Source organism: Triticum urartu, chromosome 7 (genome assembly GCF_003073215.2).
Source record: "Triticum urartu cultivar G1812 chromosome 7, Tu2.1, whole genome shotgun sequence".
In the NCBI taxonomy this organism is placed as follows: domain Eukaryota; kingdom Viridiplantae; phylum Streptophyta; class Magnoliopsida; order Poales; family Poaceae; genus Triticum; species Triticum urartu.
This window is the reverse complement of record NC_053028.1, coordinates 43,603,274-43,611,920: the sequence shown is the minus strand read 5'-3', so window position 1 is coordinate 43,611,920 and position 8,647 is coordinate 43,603,274.

Genomic DNA, 8,647 nt, shown 5'->3' with positions numbered 1-8,647 from the left:
TTATGCCAGGGTTGTCAAAGCCAAGCATCATGTCGTCTCCCTCCTCCAACAATGAGGGCAATGATGCTTGGCTAATGAAGATAGAGCTGAAGAGAGAAGAACCCATGGAGATCAACAAGGTTGAAGGGATCAAGAAGGCCACGGAGGACCAAGTTCAGGCAACAGAAGACATCCTTCAACTTGATCACAATCTTCTTACCCCAACTGAGATCGAAGCTTTCAAGATGATTGAGCTAGCTCGTATACAAAACAAGTATCTCACACGTGAAAATATTTTGTTGAAGGAGCATATCATCGCACTCAAGGGCATTATCCGCAAGTTGGAAGACCTCCTACGCTCGATGTACGACTACCCTTCATCACCACCATCTTCTTCACCAACAAAGGAGGCATAATCACATGGGTATGGGCACTTCCCTTGGCAACTGCCAAGCTTGGGGGAGTGCCCTGGTATCGTATCACCATCACTTCTATCCTTACCATTTTCCTTAGTTCGATCCTTTTGGTAATATCTTAATCTAGTAGAATAAAGTTTTAGTATGATCTAGTTGTGAGTTTTGCTTTATGATCCTTCTATGTAATCAAGTCTGTGAGCTATATATAATAAAGATTAGTGTTGAGTCAAGGGCTTGATTATTTTGCCATGATCTTGAGTGAATAAAATAAAAGAGAAAGAATAAAAAGGAAATAAAAGAGATCGTATGGATCTTATGGAGAATAATGACTTCACATAGAAAAAGTATGATGAATAAAAGTTGTTGAGAGTTGACAAACATAGTTTTGGTCACCGTTGCAATTAATAGGAAGTAATAAAGAAAGAGAGGTCTTCACATATAAATATACTATCTTGGACATCTTTAATGATTGTGAGCACTCATTAAAATATGACATGCTAAAGAGTTGATGTTGGACAAGGAAGACAATGTAATGGGTTGTGTTTGCTTACATCTGAGATAAATTATATTGTCATCGATCATCCAACATGGTTGAGCTTGCCTTTCCCTCTCATGCTAGCCAATTCTTTGCACCAAGTAGAGATACTACTTGTGCTTCCAAATATCCCTAAACCCAGTTTTGCCATGAGAGTCCACCATACCTACCTATCGATTGAGTAAGATCCTCCAAGTAAGTTGTCATCGGTGCATGCAATAAAAATTGCTCTCTAAATATGTATGACTTATTAGTGTGGGAGAAAATAAGCTTTATACGATCATGTGATGTGGAAGAAATAAAGGCGACAGACTGCATAATAAAGGTCCATATCACAAGTGGCAATATAAAGTGACGTTCTTTCGCATTAAGATTTTGTGCATCCAACCATAAAAGCGCATGACAACCTCTGCTTCCCTCTGCGAAGGGCCTATCTTTTACTTTTATCTCCTACCTTACATAAGAGTCATGGTGATCTTCACCTTTCCTTTTTACATTTTATCTTTTGGCAAGCAAAATATGTTGGAAAGATCCTGGTATATATGGCTAATTGGATGTGAGTTTTCATGAACTATTATTGTTGACGTTACCCTTGAGGTAAAACGTTGGGAGGCAAAACTATAAGCCCCTATCTTTCTGTGTCCAATTAAAACTCCATACCCATAAGTATTGCGTGAGTGTTAGCAATTGTGAAAGACTATATGATAGTTGAGTATGTGGACTTGTTGAAAAGCTCTTATATTGACTCTTTCCTATGTTATGATAAATTGCAATTGCTCCAATGACTGAGATTATAGTTTGTTAGTTTTCAATGAAGTTTATGATTCATACTTGAAATTGTGATTGAATTGTTACTCTAGCATAAGAGATCATATGCCAAGAATTATATAAGTTGTTGTTCTAAGAATGATCATGATGCCATCATGTCCGTATTTTATTTTGATCGACACCTCTATTTTTGATTTCGGCTTTCGCTTGAGGACAAGCGAGGTCTAAGCTTGGGGGAGTTGATACGTCCATTTTGTATCATACTTTTATATCGATATTTATTGCATTATGGGCTGTTATTACACATTATGTCACAATACTTATGCCTATTCTCTCTTATTTTACAAGGTTTACATAAAGAGGGAGAATGCCGGCAGCTGGGATTCTGGGCTGGAAAAGGAGCAAATATTAGAGACCTATTCTGCACAGCTCCAAAAGTCCTGAAACTTCACGGAAGTCATTTTCAGAATATATAAAAAATACTGAGCGCAAGAAGTTCACCAGGGGGGTCACACCCTGCCCACGAGGGTGGGGGGCGCGCCCTACCCCCTGGGCGTGCCCCCCTACCTCGTGGGCCCCCTGGTGGCCCTCCGATGCCCATCTTCTGCTATATGGAGTCTTTCGATGAGGAAAAAATCATAAGCCATCTTTCTGAACAAGACTCCACCGCCACGAGGCGGAACCTTTGCGGAACCAATCAAGGGCTCTGGCAGAGCTGTTCTGCCGGGGAAACTTCCCTCCGGGAGGGGGAAATCATCGCCATCGTCATCACCAACGATCCTCTCATCGGGAGGGGGTCAATCTCCATCAACATCTTCACCAGCACCATCTCATCTCAAACCCTAATTCATCTCTTGTATCCAATTCTTGTCTCTAAGTCCGGGATTGGTACCTGTGGGTTGCTAGTAGTGTTAATTACTCCTTATAGTTGATGCTAGTTGGTTTATTTGGTGGAAGATCATATGTTCAGATCCTATATGCATATTAATACCCCTCCGATTATGAACATGGATATGCTTTGTGAGTAGTTCCATTTGTTCCTGAGGACATGGGAGAAGTCTTGCTATTAGTAGTCATGTGAATTTGGTATTCGTTCGATATTTCGATGAGATGTATGTTGTCTCTCCTATAGTGGTGTTATGTGAACGTCGACTACATGACACTTCACCATTATCTGGGCCTAGAGGGAGGCATTGGGAAGTAATAAGTAGATGATGGGTTGCTAGAGTGATAGAAGCTTAAACCCTAGTTTATGTGTTGCTTCGTAAGGGGCTGATTTGGATCCACATGTTTCATTCTATGGTTAGGTTTACCTTAATACTTTTGTTGTAGTTGCGGATGCTTGCAATAGAGGTTAATCATAAGTGGGATGCTTGTCCAAGTAAGAACAGCACCCAAGCACCGGTCCACCCACATACCAAATTATCAAAGTACCGAACGCGAATCATATGAACGTGATGAAAATTAGCTTGACGATATTCCCAAGTGTCCTCGGGAGCGCTTTACATCATATAAGAGTTTGTCTAGTCTTGTCCTTTGCTACAAAAAGGATTGGGCCACCTTGCTGCACTTTATTTACTTTTGTTACTTGTTGCTTGTTACCAATTATTTTATCACAAAACTATCTGTTACCTATTATTTCAGTGCTTGCAGAGAATACCTTGCTGAAAACCGCTTATCATTTCCTTCTGCTCCTCGTTGGGTTCGACACTCTTACTTATCGAAAGGACTACGATAGATCCCCTATACTTGTGGGTCATCATTGTTCAATTTCAACTATGTATGTACTTTGGTTTTAATGTAATGATGAACTTCTATTAATTTGGTCACTTATCTATCCATGTGAATCTGTAAATGTTTTTGACACACATAATTATATATAATGCAAGCAGATGAACCGGCAATGGATGTACGGTGACGGTCACACATAATTATGTTTCTCAAAGTGGCTGAGGCAAACAAGCAGAATGGTTGCATGAAAAATAACAAATGAAGTCAGAAAGGGTTGAAAATTGATGATGTGGCTTTGAATGGTGCATTTTGAACACACAAAAAGTCTGGAGTACAAAAAATTCAAAAAAATGAAATCCCTTTGTAACAGATGAGTTTTCGTCTGAAACCCTGATACTTCGAAAGAGATTGTCCATTTTGTATACGAAGTGCATCTAGTTTTTGCCGTAAACATCTCTACTTTTTAGCACATGCTATGTGGGTGAAATGATGATATCATGCCAACTTTCAACCTTTTCAGAGTTCATTTGTAGTGCTTTTCAATTGCAGGGTCATTTAGTGCAACAAGAATGAACTAATAGCAAAAATAATGACCTAGAAAACTTTTATGAAACTCTGATAGAAAAAATAATAAACTAAAAGAATGAACTAGAAAACATTAATGAAACTCTAATAGAAAAAACAATGAACTACAAAACTTTAATGAAACTCTAATAGCAAAAGGAATCAACTAAAAAGCTTTCATAAACCTCTAGTATTATTGAAACTAAAATTATATAAAATTTATGCAACTAAAATTATAAAAGTATTTTCTATTCAAAACATTATAATAAAAAAAATCATAAATAACTTTTTTGTTAGAAACTTTAATAGCAAAAAGAATTATCATAAAAAAAGTTTTGTTAGAAACTAAAATAACAAAAACTATTTTTGAATATAATGATAAAACACACTAATATTAAATAGCAGGAAAAAGAATCACTCCAAAATTTATTTTTATAGTAAATTTAATCACAAACTAGTGATTCACACAAATTTTAGAGAATTCAAATTTAAACTATTCAAATTGGAAAACTAATGGCACTAACAGAAAGTTTATTATTTTTATTACCTAAACTCAAAAATAATCACTGAAAAATAGTAAGTATTTTTTTATAGTAAAGTTAATCACAAACTAGTGATTCACACAAATTTCAAAGAATTCAAATTTAATCTATTCAAATTGGAAAACTAATGGCACTAACAGAAAGTTTAGTATTTTTAGGACCTAAAATCAAAAAGAATCACTAAAAACAGTAACTATTTTATTTTTATAGTAAAGTTAATCACAAACTAGTTATTAACACAAATTTCAAAGAATTCAAATTTAAACTATTCAAATTAGAAAACTAATGGCACTAACAGAAAGTTTATCATTTTTATTACCTAAAATCAAAAAGAATCACTGAAAATAGTAAGTATTTTGTTGTAAGTTGAAACAAAATAAAATAAATAAAGCAACAAAGATAAAATAATAACTGGAAAAAAATAAAAAAAATGTCACCTACTGGGCCACCATGGCCTAAATATGACTAGAAACCCACCCATGGGCCAGGATTCAGGCCTGCAGTAGGCCCAGTAGGCTCACAGGCAGATAAGGTGACTTTAGGCCCGTAAGCCTGCATTAGAGAGGAGCTCGAAGTGGTCAGCGCAGCAGCGCTTATAAACCACTGTCGAAGCCTCTCGGCTAGCGAGGTGGGACTAAACATCCCACCGCACCGCGACAGTTCCAGCACAAGATCATTGGTCCCGGTTCGTGGCTCGAACCGAGACAAAAGGGGGCCTTTGGTCCCGTTTCATGGCGCGAACCGGAACCAATGCCACCCCTTTAGTCCCGGTTGGTGCCACCAACCGGGACCAAAGGTCTCTTTTCAGGCAGAGGCCTTTGGTCCCAGTTGGTGGCACCAACCAGGACTAAAGGGGTGCATTGGTCCCGGCTCACGGCACTAACCGGGACCAAAGCTCTGGGTATATAACCAACACTTATGAAAAATTTCATCTTCATCTCACAGTTTCCCCTGACGACCCCTCGACGACATCGACGCCACCCGCCGCCCCCGCCGTCGCCGTTGCCCGCCCCCGTCGTCGCCGTCGCCCGCGCCCTCGCCGTTGCCCGCGCCCTCGCCCGACGTCGTCGCCGCGTGCCGCCCTTGCCCCGATGCGCGCCTCCCCTACCCCGCCGCACGCCGCCCCTGCCCCGATGTCGTCGCCCGCGCCCTCGCCCGACGTCGTCGTCGCGCGCCGCCCCTGCCTCGCCGTCGCCGCTAAATGTAACTTTTTAGTTATACATGCTATTTTTTACATGTTTTTAGATTTTGATATATGTATGTATGTATTTTTAGATATATGTAATTTTTATGTATGTTCATATATGTATGTATGTATTTTTATATGTTTTTTTGTATGTATGTATGTATTTTTTCAATTGTAATATATGAAAAAGTTAGATTTTTAGAGAAGTTAGATCTATATATGTTCTCTGATATAGTACATTTTAGGTTAGTTTCATTTTTAGAAAAGTTTTATATATTTAGGAAGAAGGAAGAGAAGGAAGAAGGAAGAAGAAGAAGAAGAAAAAGTTTTATATATGCAAAAGTTACATTTTTAGAAAAGTTTTATATATCTAGCTAGGAAAGGAAGGAAAAGAAAAGGAATGAGAGGAAAAAGGAAAATAAGAAGAGGAAGAAAGGAGAAGAAGAGGAGAGGAAGAAGAGAAGAAATAAATAAGAAGAGGAAAAAAGAAGAAAAAGAAGAGGAGAAGAAGAAAGGAATAGAGTAGAAGAAGAAAAAATAGAAAAATTTCTATTTTTTCTTCTTCTCCTCTATTCCTTTCTTCTTCTCAATTTTCTATTTTTTTCTTCTTCTCCTCTTTTTTTTCTTCGATCTTCTCCTCTTTTTATTTCTTCTTCGTCTTCTTATTTTTTTATCGGGTATGATGTTGTCGATATACCCCCTCCTGATAACTTCAACACGAGGGGGGATCGATATACCGCCCCCCCCCATAACAATATTTTTTCATGTATGTATGTTGTCGTTGTCGATATAACCCCCTCCCGGATAACTTCGACATGAGGAGCGGTCGATATATATACCCCCTCTCAACCGTGAGAACTTATTCCACGGGAGCACCCCACGGCCCTCTCGCTCGACCAAAACTCTCGAGGACACCCAAACCCTAGAAAAAAATGATGTCAGTCTCCTACCCCCTCCCGCCGTGCCCCTACCCGACAAACTCTCTCAATGCCACCCAAATTTACCAAGTTAAAAGAGCGTTGTCGTCGAGGCTACCCCAAACCCTTGAAGCGTTGCCGAGGCCACCCCAAACCTTAGAGAAGCGTCGAGGCCACTAATATGATTCCTTATTGTGATTAGCTAGCTAGTTCTACATTTACCACTAATATATCCATCTGTCATGTTTGAATAATAATTTCCATGTTGTAAATATTTGCAGAAACTATGGAGCACCCCCGAAACGAAGCAATAGAAGTGGTGTTGGGGGACATAATCGCAGCCGGAAGTCATGTCGTCATGTCGTTTCTCAACGAAATCGATGGTCTGGAAGGACAGGGTGAAGAAGCAGGCTACGGTGATCGAACAATGGAGGTGGAAGGACATGATTATGATGGCTCCGGTGACCGAATGCCGGTGGAAGAAGGACACCTTGATGACGGCTCCGGTGACCGAATGCCGGTGGAAGAAGGACACCATGATGACGGCTCCGGTGACCGAACGGAGTCTGGCCAGGTATATATATTAATTAAGCATGTGCTGACTATAGCTAATTAATGCATTAATTTTTGTATGTACATATATTAATTAATAACTCTCGTCTTTCTTCTTTTTTCTAGCCCTCCGGATCGATTACAACTTCGGTAAAGAGACGAGGCCCGAAGAAAAAGTTGCGCTCGGATGAAATGTTTGAGATCACAGCAATCGCGCACGATGGCCGACCGATTGAACCCATCCGGACAAAGGAAGCATTTGCTGCTCAGTGCGGAGTTCTTGTTAGGGACAATATCCTGATCAACATCCACCAATGGTATAAGCTGGCTAAAGATGACCCTGAGGTGTCTTATGTCAATGATATGCAGAAAGATGATCTTTGGACCGCGCTGAAGGCAAATTTCACCCTACCACCAGAGGAGGATCCGGAGAAGAAAGTTAAAGAGCAATTGATCAAGTCTCATGCTCTTAAGAAGATGGCAGAACTATTCAGGAGGTGGAAGAATGAGCTGAAAACAATGTTTCTGAACAAAGAAGAGACACCAGAATTCACCGGCTGGTATGAGAAGATCAGAGATCAGTGGGACGAATTTGTGGCCCACAAGACATCGGACAAGAGTAAGAAGATGTCAGTGACAAACAAGAAAAATGCTGCGAAGAAGAAGCTTCACCATTGCACGGGGTCAGGTGGCTACCTCAAAGCCCGGCCATTGTGGGCCAAGGCTGAGAATGCCCTGCTTGATAAAGAGGTCGAACCAGAGACATTGAACTGGCCAGACCATTGACGGACATGGTTCTTCAGGGTTGGCGGAACCTTGCACCCTGTATCAGGGAAGTGCCATTGGATGAACGAGCAACTTTGAATACCCGTCATGAAGCTTCGGCAGTATATCGATGCAGCGCAACAAGGGATGTTCGTTCCAGACAGAGAGAATGACGAGCTCACAATGGCCCTCGGGAATCCTGAGCACCCTAGAATGACACGAGGCAGGCCAGGCTCCATTCCGTGGAAGGCTGGGTTTCCGGACGCAAGCGGTTACAAATGCCAGGAGAGGGGGAAGAAAGTGGAGATGACCCAAATGCAGGCGTTGCACGCAAGGGTACAAGCGATAGAGGAACGAGAAGAAGATCGCCGCAAGCGACCTGTCGAAGCTTCCCCCGAAGCTACCCACCATTGATACGTCTCCAACGTATCTATAATTTTTGATTGCTCCATGCTATATTATCTTCTGTTTTGGATGTTTATGGGCTTTATTATACACTTTTATATTATTTTTGGGACTAACCTATTAACCCAGAGCCCAGTGCAAGTTTCTGTTTTTTCCTTGTTTTAGAGTATTGCAGAAAAGGAAAATCAAACGGAGTCCAATTGACCTAAAACTTCATGGAACTTATTTTTGGAAGGAAAGTAACCCGGGAGACTTAGAGTTCACGTCAAGGAAGCTTCGAGGAAGCC